The sequence below is a fragment of the Papaver somniferum genome, chromosome 5, assembly GCF_003573695.1.
Source record: "Papaver somniferum cultivar HN1 chromosome 5, ASM357369v1, whole genome shotgun sequence".
NCBI classification, from domain to species: Eukaryota; Viridiplantae; Streptophyta; class Magnoliopsida; order Ranunculales; family Papaveraceae; genus Papaver; species Papaver somniferum.
The window spans coordinates 94,025,230-94,044,941 of record NC_039362.1 but is presented as its reverse complement, the minus strand read 5'-3'; the positions used below and the strand labels follow the sequence as shown (position 1 = coordinate 94,044,941).

At 38.0% G+C, this 19,712-nt stretch overlaps 1 non-coding gene across 1 annotated transcript; it reads right to left on the bottom strand.

Annotated features, from left to right (window-relative positions):
* Window positions 1-13,294: 13,294 nt before the first annotated feature.
* Window positions 13,295-13,386, bottom strand: LOC113284775. The gene has a single exon (XR_003328388.1). It is a non-coding gene; the product is annotated as a small nucleolar RNA SNORD96 family (small nucleolar RNA).
* Between the last annotated feature and the right edge of the window lie 6,326 nt (window positions 13,387-19,712).

Sequence of the window (19,712 nt, the reverse complement as noted above, 5' to 3'; positions counted from 1 at the left end):
ATCCATTCCTCAGGTACTCCGTATCCTATAACACATTATGTAAATTGTAATGCTTTTTCTGTTGCGCATCAACATTTTCTTGCAGCTCTTTCGTCTGATAAGGAGCCTACATCCTTTAAGGAAGCAATGAACGATCCTTGCTGGAGAAAAGCGATGGAGGAAGAAATTGCGGCTCTTGATGCCAATAGAACTTGGACAATTGAAGACTTACCTCCGGGAAAATTGGCTATTGGATGCATGTGGGTGTTTCGGATCAAGCGTCGTTCTGATGGTACTATTGAACGATACAAGGCACGACTGGTTGTCTTCGTTAATCATCAACAAGAGGGAATAGATTTCAGTAATACCTTTGCTCCTACTGTAAAAATGGTTACTGTGCGTACTTTTTTAACTGTTTCCGCTATTCAAAATTGGGAGTTAGTTCAAATGGACGTTCATAATGCTTTTTTTTCACGGTGACTTGGATGAAGAGGTATATATGCGCCTTCCTCCCGGTTTTAGTAATGGCGTGACTGGCAAGGTATGTAGGCTACGTAAGTCTCTGTATGGTTTGCGACATGCCCCTAGATGTTGGTATGCCAAGTTAGCCACAGCCTTGCGTGCATATGGTTTTTCCTCAAGCAAATCTGATCACTCATTATTTGTTTATCGTAAAAAGGGTGTGATATTGAATATTCTTGTTTATGTGGATGATCTTGTTATTGCTGGGAATAATAGCGATGCTATTTGCAAACTGAAATCATATCTTGGTGATTGTTTTCATATGAAGGACTTGGGAAAATTGAAGTATTTTCTTGGAATTGAAGTAGATAGAAGTTCGAAAGGGAATTTTCTTTGTCAACGCAAATATGCTCTTGACATATTGTCTGAAACAGGTCTTATAGGTTCTAAACCGGCTAGTGTTCCAATGGAAGAAAATCATCGCCTAACTCTTGCATCGGACACACCTATGACAGATCCTGCTCGTTATAGACGACTCGTGGGGCGTCTAATTTATCTTACCATTACTCGCCCTGAGCTTTCTTATGCGGTTCATATATTATCTCAATTTATGAAGCATCCAAAGCAATCTCAATGGGATGCGGCTTTGAGAGGTGTTCGTTATTTGAAATACAGTCCCGACCAAGGTATATTACTTCGTTCTGATTCCACTTTAGTTCTTGATGTTTATTGTGACGCAGATTGGGCTAGTTGTCCAATCAGTAGACGTTCTCTTACTGCTTATTTTGTATTCCTTGGGAACTCTCCTATCTCTTGGAAAACAAAGAAACAAGCAACTGTCTCCCGCTCCTCTGCAGAAGCGGAATATCATGCCATGGCCTCAGCCACTTGTGAAATTATTTGGTTGAAGAATTTGCTTCGGAGTCTTGGTGTTGAGCATGCTGCGCCCGTATCTCTTCACTGTGACAGTCAAGCTGCTCTACATATTGCAAATAATCCAGTCTTTCATGAACGTACAAAACACATTGAAATGATTGTCATTTTGTATGTGATGAGATTCTCAAAGGTACTATTGCTCCTGCGTACGTTCATACTACTGTGCAGCTTGCTGATATTCTTACTAAAGCCTTGGGTCGTCAACATTTTCAATCTCTTCTTGCCAAGTTGGGCATTTCCAATCTTCATGCTCCAACTTGAGGGGGTATTGGGATTAAAGTATATTTGTAACATATTCTTATTTACTTTGCAATATTTTTTTACTTCTTTTACGTTGAATGTCGACATCTTTCTTTACTATGTATGTCGACATCCTTTGTAATATTTTGCAACTCTTTGTATATAAGGCCACGCCTAATACTCTAACCATCAACGAGAATATTTTGTAATTCCATTCACGTTTACATTATTATATCTGTCATATGTTCCACGCAAAGGACCCAAAAACCCACTAACAAACCAACGGCGATTCATCTATGTGGCACGATGTGCCAATGGGTTCATTATAACTTGACCCTACAAACCGACTAGTCATTGAGCATGCTCATGACTCTGTGTCTTTCGGATGTCCAATGGAGCTATGATCTCCTGCCACATTATCATCCTTAAAAAAGATGAAAATTAGAAAAAGAATATAACTCTGAAAAAAACCTTAGCTTGATGGGAGTGATGACTGAACTGAAACACACACGCAGAATCTTATCTCGTTTTCATGCTTACAAATAAAGGATTAAACCCCACACTTTTACTGAATTCAATCGATAAACAAATTATAAAATCCATGTTGCCAATTCATCCTTCCACTAAGAGCAACCACAGTCACAATCAAATTTGGGGACTATAACCAAATTTAGGCCGAAAATGAAACACAATGTAGAGGACCATAGTTATATTTATCTGAAAAACTAGGACTTGAGACTAAATGTAGTCGTCAACCCATACCAAATCAAAATACAGTGAGGCGTAGGTATAACGAGCGTGTGATGTTAGGCGTGAGTATAACGAGCGTCTGGGATTAGGCGTTAGTATAGTGAGCGTCTGACTGTGGAGCGTTAATAGAATTAGCGTCTGAATGAGACGCGGTTATAAACACTGCCAGGAAAAACGGTTGCTATATGTACGCCTCACACCAAGCGATGTTATAGTCTCCGCCCCAATTACATAATACTTTATGAAAATTGAAACAATCATACTTCACATAACTAACCCATGTCAGGCGAGAGTAATATTTTCGCCCCACGCCAGGCGAGAGTAATATGTGCGCCCCACGGCAGGCGTGAGTAATACTTGCGCCCCATGTGTACGTACACAATACCCACTCCTCACTACCATAAGCACCTTATACACCCGCTTAACTTCATGCGTTGTTATATCGTCCGCCAGACTAAATTTTAATCTTTTATCATTGCGCTTCACCTCCACTAAAACCGCTTTTTTTTTAACTTTTAGTCTGGTTTATAGTATTTAGTCCCGCCCATGACTGTGGTTGCTCTAATGGGGCAGCAACAAAAAGGATGATGATATCTTTGTGCCGGGCCTTTTCTTTTCTACCTTCCCTTCTTCATGTGATGATTGTAAAGGCGGCAATACCCTTTTCAATGGTCTGTAATCTTAGTTAATATCCATGTTGGAAGTGGCATCTGTGTATAATTTAGAAAATGAAGGGAACAAATAAATGGAATTATAATGTTTGTTGCTGTCTAGACGTCGGTTTGATTCTTTCCATTACTGCAACTATTATTTTGTGGACTGTGGAGTGTCTTACTTCCTCTGTCCCACTATTAAGTGATCTAGTTCAAGTTTGCACAATTTTTAAGACAAGTAAGGGGAAAAGTATTTTTAAGCATTTTTTACAATCATACCCTTATGAATAATAAATAGTGAAATTTTGAAATGATTTATCTCTCAAACTACACCACGGATGTTCGCAAGCTTCGTACCATTGAAAAACATTTTAAAACACCTACGTAACGAATATAAACATGACTATCAAATTATGCATATTTCTTATATTTCTTATAATGAATAAAAGGATAATTTTAGAAATATCTCCTTATTTAGTGATATAAGTCACTTAATGGTGGGATAAAATCTAAAAGTAATTAGGTCACTTATTAATGGGACAGACGGAGTATAATTTTGGAGTATTTAGATACATATAGACCAATCACATTATTAGGTTTGATGTAAGTTACACTTTTAAAATTGATCGTGCCGAGGAAGTTGGAGAAACCAAACTTCTCTTGCGGAATCGATTTCCCTACTCCTACACGTAACTTATGGCCTAGTTGCCAACCTCTCTAAGAGCAACCACAGTCATGACCAAATTTGGGGACTATACCCAAATTTGGTCCCAAATTCAGCCGCAGTGGTACTGACTAAAACCATATTTAGTCCAGTTAATTAGGGTTTGCGACCAAATGTGGTCGCCAACCGAGACTAAAATGATTATAGTGGGACGGAAGTATAGTGGGCGTATGATTTCAGACGGAAGTATAGTGGACGCTCCACATCGGGCGTACTTATAAATAACGTATGATAATGGGACGGATGTATATAGAGCGTTTGAGTTAGGCGTTATTATAAACACCGCCGGGCCATACGTAGATAAAACCTACGCCCCATAGCAGACGCAGTTATTAAAAACGCCTGGTTTGGACGCAGTTACTAAAAGCGCCTGCTCCGGGCGCATGTATTATGACCGTATGCGGGAGACGGACGTATTATTAACGTCTGTGTGAGACGCATGTTTTATGGGCGTATGAGTGAGACGCATGTTTTATGGGCGTATGAGTGAGGCGCATATATTACGACCGTATGGAGTGGGCGCATGTTTTAGAAGCGTCTGGGATGGGCGCATATATTAGGACCGTCTGGAGTGGGCGCATGTTTTACGAGCGTCTGGGATGATTTATATGAGTATTATTGAACTTTTGAAACTGCTAAAGATGTGTGGGATGTATTACAGAAAAAATATGACACTGAGGAAGCTGGCTCAAAGAAGTATGCTGTGAGCCGGTATTTGAGATACCAAATGGTGGATGATAGGTCAGTTGTTGCACAGGCTCATGAACTTCAAAAAATTTACCACGAAATTATGACCGAAGGTATGAAAACTGATGAACAATTTCAAGTTTCTGTAATGATTGACAAGTTACCACCTAGCTGGAAAGATTTTCGTAATACTTTGCGTCACAAGACTAAATAATTTTCTCTTGAAATTTTGATTGTTAAGCTCAGGGTTGAGGAAGAAGCTCGAAAACAAGATAATAAGGAAGAGATTCTCATTGTTTCTAACAATAAGACTCATCCTAGTTTGAAACCTAAGAAGAAGGACCTGAAACCTAACCCGAACCAAAAGAAATGAGGAAGACCTACTCAAAACAAGAACCAACACCCATCAAGAAATGGACAGAATTCCAATTATGAGTTTCTTTGTTATACCTGTAATAAACCAAACCACGTGGCTAGGAATTGCAGGTTTAACAAGGAAAAGAATAACGCACAAGCTAATGCTGTGGGTGACGTTATAATTGCCATGGTCTCTGATCCAAAGTTCTACATGGTTGGTGGATCTGATGGGTGGTGGATAGACAGTGGTGCTTCGCATCATTGTTGTTTTGATAGGTCCATGTTTAAGACTTATGCTGAAACCAAGGATAAGAAAGTGCTGTTGGGAGACTCTCACAGCACTATGGTGAAAGGTTCTGGTACGATAGAGTTGAAGTTTACTTCTGGGAAGACACTCATGCTGAAAGATGTCCTTCACACTCCAGAAATGAGAAAGAACCTTGTTTCCGACTATCTTCTCAACAAGGCTGGGTTGTATCAAACTATTGGGTCTGATATTTACACTATAACTAAGAATAAGAGTTTTGTAGGAAAAGGTTATGCTACTGATGGAATGTTTAAGCTTAATGTTGATGCTATGAATAAAATTGAATCTTCTGGTTATATGATTTGCAATTTTAATGTTTGGTATGGTAGGCTTTGTCATGTGGGTAAAAAGTTAGTAAATAACATGAGCAAGTTAGGTGTCTTCCCTGAATTTTCTGAAAATGAATTTGAAAAATGTGAATACTGCAGTCAAGCAAAAATAACCAAAACTTCACATAAATCTGTTGTAAGAGAATCCAAACCACTAGACTTAATACATTCTGATATGTGTGAATATGAAGGTATCCTAACTAGAAATGGAAAAAGGTATATCATGACGTTCATTGATGACTGTTCTAGTTATACTTATGTTTATTTGTTGAGCCGTAAGAATGAAGCTAATGAAAAGTTTAAGATTTTATTGCTGAAATTGAAAATCAATTTGGTAGAAAAATTAAGAGGTTTCGTAGTGATAGAGGAACTGAATATGAAGGTATCCTAACTAGAAATGGAAAAAAGGTATATCTATATTACTTAATAAAATCCGGGAGAGCGGGGCCTTGGGGGTGTTGGGAGGTCTGGTGATTCAGAAACTGATTTTTTGCAGGTTTTAACTCTTGATTTCCAAAACGGTTTTCTACTTAATATTCTCTAATTAACTCTATTAATTTTTGGTAATTATATTGTTACCGTTTTATGACTGTTATGGAGGATTTTCAGTGAGCACTAATTACGAAATTTATTTTCATTAAAAACCGTATTGATTTTTTTTGAGATATAAAAGAAAAGTTTCTGGAGAAGATGAAATATATTGTTTTTCATCTATTTTTGAGTTCTGAGCAAGTGAAGAAAGAGTAGTTGTTGGTTCGATTTCTCATAGTGCAGAGAAATCGAACAAGAGAGTATCAGCTGTTTTATCCCATAGGGTTTTCGACAAGCTTTGACTGCTAGCACAATCAAGAGGCAGAGTCGCGAAACACCTTAAAGATAGCGACCTAGTCCGCGACTCAGCTGTTTGAGATTTATTTTTGTGAATTTTCTATATTGTTTCCAACAATTTTAAGGTGTTTGATTTTGCTATGGAGGTTGAAAAGAAGCGTGTTCATGATACCAACGAGCCATTCAAATTTGAAGGGTTGCATTTCAGAAGATAAAAGCTGAAGATGTTCTTTTATCTCAAACTCATGAAGCTGCATATGATTGTGTCGAGTGTTCATCCCTGAACCCTAGAACCTGCTGCTGATAAGACTGCTGATGTTGTTGCTGATGCTGATGATGGTGCTGCTGCTACTGATCCACCTCCTACCGGTGGTGCCAAAGACGTTGTTTCTCAAACTCCTGAGGAGAAACAGAAGGCCATTGACAAATGGGTCGATGATGACTTTGATTGCAAAAACTACATTCTTAACGCATTATCTGATGATTTATATGAGTATTATTGAACTTTTGAAACTGCTAAAGATGTGTGGGATGTATTACAGAAAAAATATGACACTGAGGAAGCTGGCTCAAAGAAGTATGCTGTGAGCCGGTATTTGAGATACCAAATGGTGGATGATAGGTCAGTTGTTGCACAGGCTCATGAACTTCAAAAAATTTACCACGAAATTATGACCGAAGGTATGAAAACTGATGAACAATTTCAAGTTTCTGTAATGATTGACAAGTTACCACCTAGCTGGAAAGATTTTCGTAATACTTTGCGTCACAAGACTAAATAATTTTCTCTTGAAATTTTGATTGTTAAGCTCAGGGTTGAGGAAGAAGCTCGGAAACAAGATAATAAGGAAGAGATTCTCATTGTTTCTAACAATAAGACTCATCCTAGTTTGAAACCTAAGAAGAAGGACCTGAAACCTAACCCGAACCAAAAGAAATGAGGAAGGCCTACTCAAAACAAGAACCAACACCCATCAAGAAATGGACAGAATTCCAATTATGAGTTTCTTTGTTATACCTGTAATAAACCAAACCACATGGCTAGGAATTACAGGTTTAACAAGGAAAAGAATGACGCACAAGCTAATGTTGTGGGTGACGTTATAATTGCCATGGTCTCTGATCCAAAGTTCTACATGGTTGGTGGATCTGATGGGTGGTGGACAGACAGTGGTGCTTCGCATCATTGTTGTTTTGATAGGTCCATGTTTAAGACTTATGCTGAAACCAAGGATAAGAAAGTGCTGTTGGGAGACTCTCACAGCACTATGGTGAAAGGTTCTGGTACGATAGAGTTGAAGTTTACTTCTGGGAAGACACTCATGCTGAAAGATGTCCTTCACACTCCAGAAATGAGAAAGAACCTTGTTTCCGACTATCTTCTCAACAAGGCTGGGTTGTATCAAACTATTGGGTCTGATATTTACACTATAACTAAGAATAAGAGTTTTGTAGGAAAAGGTTATGCTACTGATGGAATGTTTAAGCTTAATGTTGATGCTATGAATAAAATTGAATCTTCTGCTTATATGATTTGCAATTTTAATGTTTTGCATGGTAGGCTTTGTCATGTGGGTAAAAAGTTAGTAAATAACATGAGCAAGTTAGGTGTCTTCCCTGAATTTTCTGAAAATGAATTTGAAAAATGTGAATACTGCAGTCAAGCAAAAATAACCAAAACTTCACATAAATCTGTTGTAAGAGAATCCAAACCACTAGACTTAATACATTCTGATATGTGTGAATATGAAGGTATCCTAACTAGAAATGGAAAAAGGTATATCATGACGTTCATTGATGACTGTTCTAGTTATACTTATGTTTATTTGTTGAGCCATAAGAATGAAGCTAATGAAAAGTTTAAGATTTTATTGCTGAAATTGAAAATCAATTTGGTAGAAAAATTAAGAGGTTTCGTAGTGATAGAGGAATTGAATATGAAGGTATCCTAACTAGAAATGGAAAAAAGGTATATCTATATTACTTAATAAAATCCGGGAGAGCGGGGCCTTGGGGGTGTTGGGAGGTCTGGTGATTCAGAAACTGATTTTTTGCAGGTTTTAACTCTTGATTTCCAAAACGGTTTTCTACTTAATATTCTCTAATTAACTCTATTAATTTTTGGTAATTATATTGTTACCGTTTTATGACTGTTATGGAGGATTTTCAGTGAGCACTAATTACGAAATTTATTTTCATTAAAAACTGTATTGATTTTTTTTGAGATATAAAAGAAAAGTTTCTGGAGAAGATGAAATATATTGTTTTTCATCTATTTTTGAGTTCTGAGCAAGTGAAGAAAGAGTAGTTGTTGGTTCGATTTCTCATAGTGCAGAGAAATCGAACAAGAGAGTATCAGCTGTTTTATCCCATAGGGTTTTCGACAAGCTTTGATTGCTAGCACAATCAAGAGGCAGAGTCGCGAAACACCTTAAAGATAGCGACCTAGTCCGCGACTCAGCTGTTTGAGATTTATTTTTGTGAATTTTCTATATTGTTTCCAACAATTTTAAGGTGTTTGATTTTGCTATGGAGGTTGAAAAGAAGCGTGTTCATGATACCAACGAGCCATTCAAATTTGAAGGGTTGCATTTCAGAAGATAAAAGCTGAAGATGTTCTTTTATCTCAAACTCATGAAGCTGCATATGATTGTGTCGAGTGTTCATCCCTGAACCCTAGAACCTGCTGCTGATAAGACTGCTGATGTTGTTGCTGATGCTGATGATGGTGCTGCTGCTACTGATCCACCTCCTACCGGTGGTGCCAAAGACGTTGTTTCTCAAACTCCTGAGGAGAAACAGAAGGCCATTGACAAATGGGTCGATGATGACTTTGATTGCAAAAACTACATTCTTAACGCATTATCTGATGATTTATATGAGTATTATTGAACTTTTGAAACTGCTAAATATGTGTGGGATGTATTACAGAAAAAATATGACACTGAGGAAGCTGGCTCAAAGAAGTATGCTGTGAGCCGGTATTTGAGATACCAAATGGTGGATGATAGGTCAGTTGTTGCACAGGCTCATGAACTTCAAAAAATTTACCACGAAATTATGACCGAAGGTATGAAAACTGATGAACAATTTCAAGTTTCTGTAATGATTGACAAGTTACCACCTAGCTGGAAAGATTTTCGTAATACTTTGCGTCACAAGACTAAATAATTTTCTCTTGAAATTTTGATTGTTAAGCTCAGGGTTGAGGAAGAAGCTCGGAAACAAGATAATAAGGAAGAGATTCTCATTGTTTCTAACACTAAGACTCATCCTAGTTTGAAACCTAAGAAGAAGGACCTGAAACCTAACCCGAACCAAAAGAAATGAGGAAGACCTACTCAAAACAAGAACCAACACCCATCAAGAAATGAACAGAATTCCAATTATGAGTTTCTTTGTTATACCTGTAATAAACCAAACCACATGGCTAGGAATTGCAGGTTTAACAAGGAAAAGAATAACGCACAAGCTAATGCTGTGGGTGACGTTATAATGGCCATGGTCTCTGATCCAAAGTTCTACATGGTTGGTGGATCTGATGGGTGGTGGATAGATAGTGGTGCTTCGCATCATTGTTGTTTTGATAGGTCCATGTTTAAGACTTATGCTGAAACCAAGGATAAGAAAGTGTTGTTGGGAGACTCTCACAGCACTATGGTGAAAGGTTCTGGTACGATAGAGTTGAAGTTTACTTCTGGGAAGACACTCATGCTGAAAGATGTCCTTCACACTCCAGAAATGAGAAAGAACCTTGTTTCCGACTATCTTCTCAACAAGGCTGGGTTGTATCAAACTATTGGGTCTGATATTTACACTATAACTAAGAATAAGAGTTTTGTAGGAAAAGGTTATGCTACTGATGGAATGTTTAAGCTTAATGTTGATGCTATGAATAAAATTGAATCTTCTGGTTATATGATTTGCAATTTTAATGTTTGGTATGGTAGGCTTTGTCATGTGGGTAAAAAGTTAGTAAATAACATGAGCAAGTTAGGTGTCTTCCCTGAATTTTCTGAAAATGAATTTGAAAAATGTGAATACTGCAGTCAAGCAAAAATAACCAAAACTTCACATAAATCTGTTGTAAGAGAATCCAAACCACTAGACTTAATACATTCTGATATGTGTGAATATGAAGGTATCCTAACTAGAAATGGAAAAAGGTATATCATGATGTTCATTGATGACTGTTCTAGTTATACTTATGTTTATTTGTTGAGCCATAAGAATGAAGCTAATGAAAAGTTTAAGATTTTATTGCTGAAATTGAAAATCAATTTGGTAGAAAAATTAAGAGGTTTCGTAGTGATAGAGGAATTGAATATGAAGGTATCCTAACTAGAAATGGAAAAAAGGTATATCTATATTACTTAATAAAATCCGGGAGAGCGGGGCCTTGGGGGTGTTGGGAGGTCTGGTGATTCAGAAACTGATTTTTTGCAGGTTTTAACTCTTGATTTCCAAAACGGTTTTCTACTTAATATTCTCTAATTAACTCTATTAATTTTTGGTAATTATATTGTTACCGTTTTATGACTGTTATGGAGGATTTTCATTGAGCACTAATTACGAAATTTATTTTCATTAAAAACCGTATTGATTTTTTTTGAGATATAAAAGAAAAGTTTCTGGAGAAGATGAAATATATTGTTTTTCATCTATTTTTGAGTTCTGAGCAAGTGAAGAAAGAGTAGTTGTTGGTTCGATTTCTCATAGTGCAGAGAAATCGAACAAGAGAGTATCAGTTGTTTTATCCCATAGGGTTTTCGACAAGCTTTGACTGCTAGCACAATCAAGAGGCAGAGTCGCGAAACACCTTAAAGATAGCGACCTAGTCCGCGACTCAGCTGTTTGAGATTTATTTTTGTGAATTTTCTATATTGTTTCCAACACGAATGCAGTAGTATGAAGCTGATATCAGCCCACCAATGTAAGAACTGTCGCGTCATAATTCAAACTTCATAGAAGAATCCATTTGAAACAAGTAATCGTCGTAATAACAATATATGTCCTTTGAACGCTGGCTGTTAACTGACAATAACAACACCAGCATCTATCCTTAAAATCACACCTTGATCCACCGACTTATCAAATATTTGGAGCAAATCTTATGGTGGAATCCAACCTATTCCAAGTGTGGAAAAACCATGGAATGTCAAGTCTAATGGCTTCCAAGTTGGGGTCTTCCACAAAAAATCCAAGCAAGGTTTCACCGTTTCGTGGAAGGGTTCGTGGAATCCATGGAAACGTCAATAAGAATAGCGTTAAACGCTATTCTTAATAGCGCTAAGAAAACGCTATTAAGAATAGCGTTTTTTTTTGTCCGTAGATTTAGGATGAGTTGTTGAAATCTAACGGCTGAGAAAATAACACTATTCTTAATAGCGTTTTTTTAGCGCTATTAAGAATAGCGTTTTCATTATTCCACCACTACACTTGCACTTCCATCCATGGTTCCAAATGATGAGGTGGCGTGGAAGATGAAAGATGAAACTCTTCCACCGTAAGACTTGCTCTTAAGAGAAATTTATCTAGGAAAAAGACTCTTTGGGCGTATAAAATGTGGAATTTGTGCCCGTGAAAACTAGCACATTCCAATCGAACCCCACTTTTCTCCGATCAACACATGCCAACATTAGTATATTTTACTAGGACTGCACAACGCGTAGGGTGGGTAGGATATGGCCTATTTCGCCACCCTACCCTCTAAATGGCGGGTACGAAATTTTTTTTTACCTGCCACCCTACCCGCTATTAAACGGGTAAGATCATATCTGACCCATTAATTGGCGGGTCGGGTAGGATAGGGTGGCGGGTATAACTGTTTTTTCATTTTTTTTTTGTTGTTCTTGACTTTCTGGTTAGTTGTTACTACTGTGTATATAGAAAATGCTTCACAAAAAATTAAAAAAAAAATCTTGCAACAACACAGCAAATAAGAGCCAGGCTATCTAAATATGTACCCAATGGTACTGTCAATCTAATTAGGGAAAATGAACAAACAAAGTATACTGCTAGGCACAAAGCCATTTATAGAAACAAGAGTTATATTCTTTTCAAAATCGACGGTGAATCCAACATAATTACATGTTCTTCACGTAACCGTGTTCTTCGTATAAGAGTATCATCATCAAAAGCTCTTCATATGACCTTCTTCTTCAATCATCATCTACAATGATGGAATACGAACTAAGATCACCAAATAAAGCTTCATAACAACATATAAAGCGAATCAACACCAAAATCTCTTTATACGCTGCATATCAAAGCTAATTAACAAAGATTAATTAAGAGTCGTAACATATCAACAATGCAGTAGTACTCAAAGACGCACTAGTTGGCAACTACATAACATCAGAATAACAAAGAACACCTTCACAACAGTCTTCCACTCAACAAGGCATTATAATTTTGTTGGGTGAATACACAACTTGCTACTACAACATATATATAGTTTGTTCGAAAGAGAGTGGTGAGAAAGAGAGTGTCTCAAATCTAAGGTAGAAAGAAGACTATTAACCAACTGATTACTCCATCTGACAAGTTAACTATATCATATGCTTATCACGAAATCAACTGTATCTAGTTACTCAAACCTTATGTAGCAATATTAATCAGTAATCGGTATCAAGAAATCTATTAGTTTTCACCAGTTTAGAATTTTTGATGGCCCCAAAAACAACATCTGTTAGTCTGTTACACCTTTAGCTAAGGTCACTGACAATGAGAAGTTAACTAAGATATCAAGAGAAACCAAAAAAATCTATATGAAAGGAAAAACAATGGTTTCCCTAGACAGAACCAGTAATTTGTGTACCATGTTTCCTAACAAACTTGAAGGTTAGAAAAGTTTAAGAGCATACATACATATCTATTGATAACCAAAAAGTTTTTTTATCTCAAGACCAATCACAAAGAAGGAAAATATAATGCTGAATCTGAATAATGTAAGGTGTGATCTCAGTTGGTCTTACCAGTTTAAGAACACTAGCTACATATGCTGATGTGAAGATCAGTCTCAAAAGAAATTTAAATTAACAAGCCTCGGAATTGCAGAATACGTAACCAAGGCGTTAAGCCATTCAGTCCCAAAAGATGGTGTTCTTTATGATTCAATATCCTCATAGGCTGCATCTAAACTACAATTTGTTAAAAATATGTAAGTGACCAATAACGTCATCGAATGGGGAAAATGAAAAAGCGTCGTGCTCATTGTTTTACCATTCCAAGTAACATTTGGACCTTAACAAAAATTTACTAGAAAAACACAAGGAAAGGTGTAAGCATAGTCAGTGGTGACTCAGTGCATCTGTAAGGCACATCACATGGTTTACAAAAAGCAAAATGAAAAATCAAATCCCAACATAGTAATGCAATTCCTGGTCTACAAAGACTAAAGCAACTATAAGAGCTACAGACAGTATTTAAATCATGGTAGTGGCTATTAACTACACAATAAGTCTCAACCACTAGAAGAAATTTTTAAAAACAAAACCTGTTAGAAAGATCCTTGCCTCTCGCACCCGAAATTGACAAACCCCAATGCTTAAATTTTGCTGAAATCCTGAAATTCTTGTTTTTGGAGGTAAAGAAGATACTCGATGGAAATGGTTACTTCAGATTTCTACTGATACATACGTTTTGATTTCGGTTAGGACGATGAATGATTTGTGACAGTGAGTTTCGACCTTTGATGTGAGAGTGAGGTTCCTCTTCGATTTCTAACTGTGATTTCTAATTATTGAGAAACAAATTGGATTTTCAATCTAGGGTTCTGGGAGTGTCTGTGGAGAGAGGAGAAGTATGAAGAGGAAAATGAAAACGAAAATGAATTTAGTTTTTAGGTTGAGTTGATTAATAAAAAACCAAAGATAGAGATTATCAATAATAGAAATATCAACGGCTACTATTAACTGTTATATAAATAGTCGGGTAGGCGGGTAGGGTAGGATAATTTCGAGCTTTACCCGTCACCCTACCCGTCTAGCGACGGTTAAGAAATCTTTACTCACTACCCTACCCGCCAAATAATGGGTAGGATAGGATACGGTTAAAAAACTGACGGATATGATATGATTGGCAGGTATGGATAGGGTATGTGCACCCCTAGTTAGTACGGTACTTGATCCCATTCATGTACGAGCTTTCCCCTTTGGGGGAGGTTTGGTATTCCAAAACTTTCCAATTTTGTCATGACATTTGAGAATAACACGACATGTGCAAGAATGACATGACATGTGGGGAGACTGAATGAGATCAGTATTCAATTTGGTATACAGTTTTGTCATCGAAATGTGGAGGGAAAAGAATTAGCGGTCGGTATTCAATTTTGTCATCAAATTCGATGAAACTATTTGATGACTTATGTTGATTTTGTGGGTTTGCCTTTATCAGGAACGAAGTACACCTGTAGTAAGCCGCCAAATAAGAAGAACAAAATGGATTGTTTTCTTTTCTCTGCTGGGAAGATCATTTTCTAAATGTTATCTTTAAGCACCGTGTAAGATCTTTTTTGGATTATTTTCCAATCGAGTTATGCCAAATGAATTCGGATTGGGGAGCTTGTCCTTATTAATTTCAATTAGTTTGGGTTAAGGCATTAACATAATTCCTTTAATGAATGAACGGTGAGAGTCTTTTCCTTTTAAGTTGTTTTTGCCATGAGAGTTTGAATTCTAATTGTGTACACCATAAAATATTTGGACACATGGAGGAGGATTAGAATCCGCAGGTGTATACAAGCATACAACGCCACATACCGCATCAGTTCTGAGTTAGCTTAGAATCTAAGTAGATGTCATTTTCGTAATAAACTAGTGTCTCTTTTCCTATAAAGCAGGAAATATAAGGTGAAAAGAGGGGACAGACTTTTGGGAGCTAGAAATGGAGGGAGTAAGAGATCCACTACCTCTGAGGAGAGGAGTAATAGCTGGGTTGTCTCTCACTACCTTCGTTATACCTTCGTATTACCTTCGTGATACCTTCGTTGCTGAAACTTTCACTGAACTTCATCATCATTAATGGAGTTCATCAACCTTGTAACAGATCAAAAGCATAATAAACTTTCTTTTACCTTCCCGTGGATGTAGACACTCCGTTGTCGAACCACGTTAATTATCTTTGTGTGAATGTATCTTTTATTTACTTACGTTTCATCATTTGCTTTTCATTTTAATTTATATCTTGTTGTTTTATCATTTTTGATCAATTAGTTGTGATACTAGAAAAATGGTATTCACAATTTGGCGCTAGAATCAGGTTATGGGTAAAGAATTTATTCTACCTGTCGTATTAGCCTCTTAAGCATTCCGCTAATTTTTTGACATTGATTTTTTCACCTGAGTTTTCCTTGAATCTTTGTTTTCAAAGGGAAAGTTTGTTTGGGTATCACCAAAATCTAACGATTACCATCTGAAAACTCTATTTATTATCTTTTAAGTACTTTATAAATTTTTTGGAAAGTGATTTTCAATCTGATAAAACCCATTTATCCATTTCTTTGAGAGTTCAGTAAAGACTCTTCTGTACTTAATTTTTATCTTCGTTTTACTTTCGGTGCACTATAAAATGGGTATTATTATACCATCGTTTCCTTTGAGTTTAGCTTTCAAAAGCACGATTTCCCAGTTACTTAAAATTTTGTTTTCCCATTACGAGTTCAAGTCTTGAACTTCCTTTCAACTGTTTGCAAAAATGAATGAAACCTTTATTTTTAAACTTGTTTATTACTGATATTGGTAATTTCAAACCAGATCTGTTGGTTTACAACCCAATACTCTTCTTTACTTGAAAATCATTACCTTTTAAGCGTCTGATGTGCTGAGAAGCTCATTTGTGGATCTGAAAATGCTTACTCTTTTAATCTGCGTTTAAACGTACAAAATTGGAAGTTTGCAACCAAAGTTTTGAAAAATGTTCATAAAAACTAGGTCTTTTTCTTCAAAACTCGACCTCACTTTGGAAATTTTAAACAACATCAGTTTGAACTGCATATTCACCATTAGTTGATCTTCGCCGGAATATGTGCCGGCATTGTTATTCTATTGCATCCATTTTGTCTCCCTTCGTTTCTTGCTTTATTTTTAGAAGAAAAGAAAATGAAAGTTTCGGCATTTTTCCTAGATTTGAAAATGGATGGAGTAAATATCACTTTTTAATGAATATTCATTGCAGTCTCGCACGTTTTACCTCAATAATTCAAAAGAGAAAGTGCTTTTCAGAATACATAAACTTTTAAATAAAGAAGTTCATTATTCTTAGGGTGAAAACTTTGTCAGATGTGAGTCTATTAGTAGTCAAATTACTTTATCTTTTCTACTTTATACTTTATGTCTTTATCTTGTCAGAAAATAGTACCTTATCTTACTGATGTCTCAGTCTTTATGGGTGAATAAAGTTAAAAGTAGACCTTTGATTTATCTTTGCTATAGTTTGTACTTTGTACCAGTACCCTAAGAAGATTAGGCTTCGATCCAAAGCTCACATGATAGATCCGGTCCTCATGCTTATGAAGATAAGCCTTGATGGACTAGTTCTGATGACCGACCATACCAAGAAAAACAATTAGCTACCTGATATATAGTGTTGCTGCTGCACTAATGCGATGCCTGCGACGATGGTATAAATGACCAAAGTGTCACGAAGCACAACCTCAGCAACAATGGTCCAATCCCAATGATGACGAAGAGCTAAAGTCGATGATCCCAAGGACGATGCAAAGTCAACGACGATGATGCAATTTTGATTCTCAACCCGATGTTGTTGCTGCTAGAATCAAAGTACTGATGTTGTTGTTTTGGTCCGAGAATGAGAGCCCTAGTCAGTCCGATGATGTTGCTTGTTCGACTCAAGGGGTTACAATAAGTTGTTGCAGGTGTAACCTTCGTTGGTACAACGACGATAAAGGTTCTACCCCTAGTGGTGCAGCTTCGGTCTATCAACACGATGATATATCTTCAGCCCCATATCCAGATAATGCAGCCCACGATCCTCACACCAAGGATGTGGCTACTCCGATGATGCATCTCCAGCTCAAGATACTACAAAGCTAAAATACTAGTATCGGAATACATCTAGAAGCCACGGTTTAACCCAAGTCTGATGTCGACGATGGCATGAAGATGCCAAGTCTGATGTCGATGACGATGAGTTAACCTACTTCTTGGATTATGGTAAAACTCTCGCCCCCTTCCTTGAGGGAGAAGGGGCAATATATATTATTATTATTATTATTATTCAATGAGAATATTCTGGGTCCTACAAATATGGCAAAATATAATCTATTACACCCCCTTAGTCTTAGCGGGAGAGGAACAAACACTTAGACTAGTACGAAAATGAATAAATAATTGTCTAGGAAGACCTTTTGTAAAAATATCAGCATACTGATTTTCAGATGGAATGTGCAACACTCGAATGTCTCCAATATGTACGCGTTCACGAACAAAATGAATGTCGATTTCTACATGTTTTGTGCGTTGATGTTGAACAGGATCACCAAACATGTAGACAGCACTCACGTTGTCACAACACACGATAGTAGCGCGTCGTAGTGGTATATGTAGCTCAAGAAGTAAATTCCGGAGCCAAGTTGTCTCGGCCACAGCATTGGCCACGCCCCGATATTCAGCTTCAGCACTAGAGCGAGAAACAGTTGCCTGACATTTGGAAGACCAAGAAACAAGGTTGTCACCCAGAAAGATGCAGAAACCAGAGGTTGATCGTCGTGAATCAGGACAGCCCGCCCAATCAGCATCGGAGTATGCATGGATGCCAGAAATGGTGGATACAGATAAAAACAATCCATGATTGATAGTTCCCTGGAGGTACCGAAGTATACGCCGAAGCGCCTGCATGTGAGGTTCTCTAGGGTCGTGCATGAATAAACATACATGTTGAACCGCGTAAGATATATTCGGTCGAGTAAAAGTAAGATATTGTAATGCCCCGGCCAAACTTCGGTATAAGGTAGGATCCTTAAGAGCTGGTCCAGAGGTAGCGCTAAGCTTGGATTTGGCGTCGATCGGAGTGGATACTGGGTTGCAGGCATTCATGGATGCACGAGAGATGATGTCCTTCGTATAGAGTGACTGAGATAAAAACAGCCCGGAAGATGACCGAGTAGCAGTAATGCCCAAAAAATGATGTAATGAGCCAAGATCAGTCATACAGAACTCTCGTTTCATCATGTCAATAAAACGGGTGAGAAGAACATTAGTTGAGGCAGTGAGTATGATATCATCAACATACAGTAATAAGTATGCGGTTTCCTGTCCTGACCGATAAATAAATAGAGATGGATCACATACACTACCCTGGAAACCACAGCTAATGATGAAAGTCGCAAACTGCTGAAACCGCGCCCGAGGCGCCTGTTTTAGACCATAAAGAGATCTACGAAGGCGGAAAACATGATCCGGGCGAGTAGGATCAACAAATCCCGGAGGTTGATGCATATAAACTGTCTCAGCTAGATCCCCATGGAGAAAAGCATTCTTGACGTCCAATTGGTGAATGGGCCAATATTTGGAGGTAGCAATGGTGAGGACTGTGCGGATAGTTGCGGGCTTGACGACCGGACTAAACGTCTCAAAGCAATCAACTCTAACTTGTTGTGATTTACCGTTGGCGACAACACGGTCTTCGTGACGTTCCAAGGTACCATCTGCATGAAACTTGTGACGAAATAGCCACATGGAGCGAATGACATGAGCACCAACAGGTCTCGGCACTATATCCCAAGTGTGAGTTTTCAACATTGCAATGTATTCATCTATCATGGCTTTCTTGCAGTTTGGGTCGCTAAGGGCATATAGGTGAGACTTTGGGAGTTTGGAAATTTGTTTTTGGATTTGAACATGGAGATTTAGCTTGTGACAGGGAAGGAAAATCCCATGGGACGCCCGAGTGGCAGGGCGAGAAGGAGCAACAGGAGTGTTGCTCGGACTGGAACTGTTGGCAGACATGGAAGGTACAGTGGGACCTGGAGTGGAGCTGTGTGATGGGGGGAGCTGTTGTGCTGGAGTGGATGAAGACGTGGGTGGAGTTGGTTGAGAAGGACCTGGAGTGGTATTTGGGGTGGAGGAAAACTCGGTGTGTTGTGCTTTACGGGACCGGGCAGGAGAATTGGAGGAGCTGGAGGGAATGTCCGTGTCCATGAGCGACGGACAAGGAGAGGGAGAACAGGAGAGTGGAAGTGGGGAGACAGCGGAAGGAGGTGGCCGTTGACGGCGATGAGGTGGGGTATAGAGTTGGTGAGAGATAGGAGAGGACGGCTGTGTAGTAGGAGGAGATGGGTATACCAGTGGAAGTTGGAACATAGGAGAAATGGATTGGGGAAAGGGATCGAGATTTTGAGAGTGATTGTTGGAAGGAGTGCAGAAGGGGAAAACGTTTTCATCAAATGTTACATGTCGAGATAAAATAATTTTGTCAGTGGCTAGGTCGAGACAACGATA